Here is a 3,199-nt window from a genome sequence, read left to right as displayed (position 1 = left end):
GAGGGCAGCGTGACAGAGGGCTAAGGTCAGCTACTGTGTGCAGGATCCCCATTCCATGCCATCTCGCTTCAAGGCTTCCCATTTTCCTGGTGATGCCAAACCTTGGCAAGAACAATTCCGCAAGCCACCAACTACAAGGGTCAGAGCTGCAATGGGTCCCAAAGTCCAGGTTCAAGGGTCAGATTTGTTGTTGCTGGAGGGAATGAACCCAGGGCCTCCACACAGCTGCATCCCCAGTCACTTGTTTATTATTAGTTTGTGAGAAGGTCTCCCTAAGCTGCTAAATTGCCCAGCATGGGCTTGGACTTCCATCTTCCTGTCTCAGCCTCCCAAAGGGCCAGAAACACAGGCAGGTGCCACGGGCCAGGCACGGGTTTAGATTTTTTTTTAAGTTGATTTTGCTATTCAGAATGCTCTTTCCGGGGCTGGTGAGATGGCTCAGTGGTCTAAAGCACCTACTTAGAACAAGCTTAGCAAAGCACAGGGACCACAGTTCAATCCCCCAGCACCACGTGCCAGCCAGCCCTGCCCCCGATAGCTCAGTAGAGTAAGTGCTTGCCTGGTAAGTATAGGGTCTCGAGTTCAATCCCCGGTACTGCAAAAAAAAATTAAATTAAATTAAAAAAATATATACAACAGTTGATATTGGGGTTGGGGAGATGGCTCAGTGGAATAAGTGCTTCCCTGGCAAGCACAAGGGCCTGAGTTAATCCCTGGTTCCACCAAAAAAAAAAAAAAAAAACAAAAAACAGTTGATGTTGAGGGAGCAACCACTATGCTCCAGGCTCAAGATTTTTTTGTGTGCCTGGAATCGAACTCAAGACCTTAAGTTTGCCAGGAAGGTGCTGTACCACAGAGCCCGGTCGCCGGGCACTGAGATTTCATGGTGAGGAATAAAGATACAAAACCTCTTTTGCAGCATTTTTCTCAAACTTTTCTTTTCACCACACTCTCACCTAGCGCTGCGGAAGTGGAGGCACGCTGCTGAGTGCCATGCCCACTGCAGCGCCCACAACAGAATCCCCGGCAGCTTGGGGTCCACAGCATCAGCCACAAGCGAACAAGGTGGCTGTGGCTCTGGTGGAGCTTCCCTAGACTCTCAGAGGCTCCTCCAGCACAGATTCTATGTCCAATTCAGCTGTCTTCTGTACAACTTTGTGTTCTGCAAGTATTTGCTGAGTTAACACAAACGCGATGCTTTCTTACATGTGATCTTGGCAGCGGGGGTCCCCCAGTTAGGGTAGACCAGAAACCTGGAGCTCCTCCATTCCCCTTGGAAAGATAGACTCCTCCCGTGCCCTCCCTCCTGTGGTACCAGCCCCTCTTCATGGAATGAACCCTTGGCCATGGGTTGAGCTTGTCTCTCTAGAGGAATTATGGGGAGGAAAGGAAAAAAAGGCAGTTTCTCTGGCTCCCCACCTACCTTTGTATCCCTGGGACAGGTTTCCAGGGAGCCTCACAGTGTCCCCTAAGGCGATCCCTATTAATCGCCTCTATCCGTGCCCCTGGGGAGCCCATTTCCTGGGGTAATCCTGACGGAGCCCAGTCCCCTAGGTAGCAGCCCCACCCTGTGCAGTGCTGTGGCCATGATGACAAGCCAGGTGAACTCTGTTGGGTTCGTGACTCCAGTCTGTTTGCAGAGAGTTGGCACCTAGTGCTGCGACAGAGCTGACGTTGGGCTTCATTCTCTGGCCGTGGGCCCATGTGACCACACCTGCCCACATAGAAGCAAGGCGCGCTCAGGTTACACCTGCGCACCCTTAGTGACAAAGGAAGCCCAGGCTTTGGCAGGGTGGGCCTCACCCCACCTCCCAGGTGGCTCTGGCAGCCAGGAACATGGCAGGGTAGAGAGAGTATGCGGTAGTCTTGGTTGTTACAGACACCAGAATCCTGGGGCAGCCCCGCTCCCTTCCCCTGGGATCTCTGGAAGGTGTCTCACCTAGCCAAGCGGGCTTGTCCAAGCTTGCCCTGCACACAAAGTCCAGCCTCAGTGCTGGCACTCCCTTCTTCACTGACCCCCAGCTGGCCTGGGAAAAGCATTCCCAATGAACAGTGATAGCAGGGACCACCTACTACCCACTAGTGTGATGTTTCCGTCACCTGTGCCACCACGCAAGCGCCCCGCAAGCCCTGAGAGACAAACCTTTTGGCCAAACAGTGTGTTGGGCTTTGCATGAGACACCTACCTAGGAGCCAAATCTCTCTCTCTCTCTCTCTTGCTCTCGCTCTCGCTCTCGCTCTCGCTCTCACAGAATTAAAGAAAACAGTGACACAGGACTGTAATCCTAGCACTCAGAAAGCTGAAGCAAATGGGTAGGAGGGTTGTTGCAAGTTTGAGACCAGCCTGGTTTACAAAATGAGCTTTGTAGCCCAGAAAAAAAGAGAAAAAGAAAGAAAGTAGCAAAGCCCACCCCCTCAAAAAAAGTCGTGAATAAGAGTCATGAATAATCCGCCACTCATTATCAAAAAGTCTTCCTTTTCTCCACTTAATCTTTTTTTCTTTCAGAGAAGGTCTCATTGTGTCTTTCAGGGTGGCCTTGAACTCACTACCCTCCTGCCTCAACTTCTGAGTGCTAAGACTACAGGTGTGCGCCACTGCAGGGGGCTTCTACTCACTCCCAGAAGGGACCCTCATTCTTTGTGTGGCTGGGAAGCTGACTTGGGAGTGATTTCTCCCAGCTTCTCTTTATTCTCTAGCCAAAAACTAAACTTCTCTTCCCTGCATCTTCAGCTTTGTTATTAGCTCCACAATTCTGAGAGGGAGACAGAATCCAGTTCAGGTCAGAAACTGGTAACATCTCTTGTCATAGCAGCTTGCTACTGAATCACAAATTAAGTAAATAAATTCTAGGCTCCTGAGTTGGACAAGCAATGAATGGCAAGTGAGAGGCAGCTACATTTATTGAAGATTGGGGGAAAATGTGCTCAGTGTAAGTTTGTGGGGACAAAAACATGGCACCAACATGAAAGTGGTACCAGGATGACAAGAAAGCACAAAGCTGCCCACAGATGCTCACACTTCCGGAACTGAAAGGGTACGCACAGCCTCACCCCAGGGATCTCCCTGAGTCTCAGGTGTGATTGAGAGGAAAGGGCTCTGGCCGGGCGCTGAGTCTTTTCCAGGGCTCGAGACACAAATGCCTGTCTCCGAATCCACGCTGGTCTTAAATTACATGTATGAGATGCAGTGCATATTCAT

Source organism: Octodon degus, unplaced genomic scaffold (assembly GCF_000260255.1).
Source record: "Octodon degus isolate 3935 unplaced genomic scaffold, OctDeg1.0 scaffold00009, whole genome shotgun sequence".
Lineage (NCBI taxonomy): Eukaryota > Metazoa > Chordata > Mammalia > Rodentia > Octodontidae > Octodon > Octodon degus.
This window is presented reverse-complemented; position numbering follows the sequence as displayed.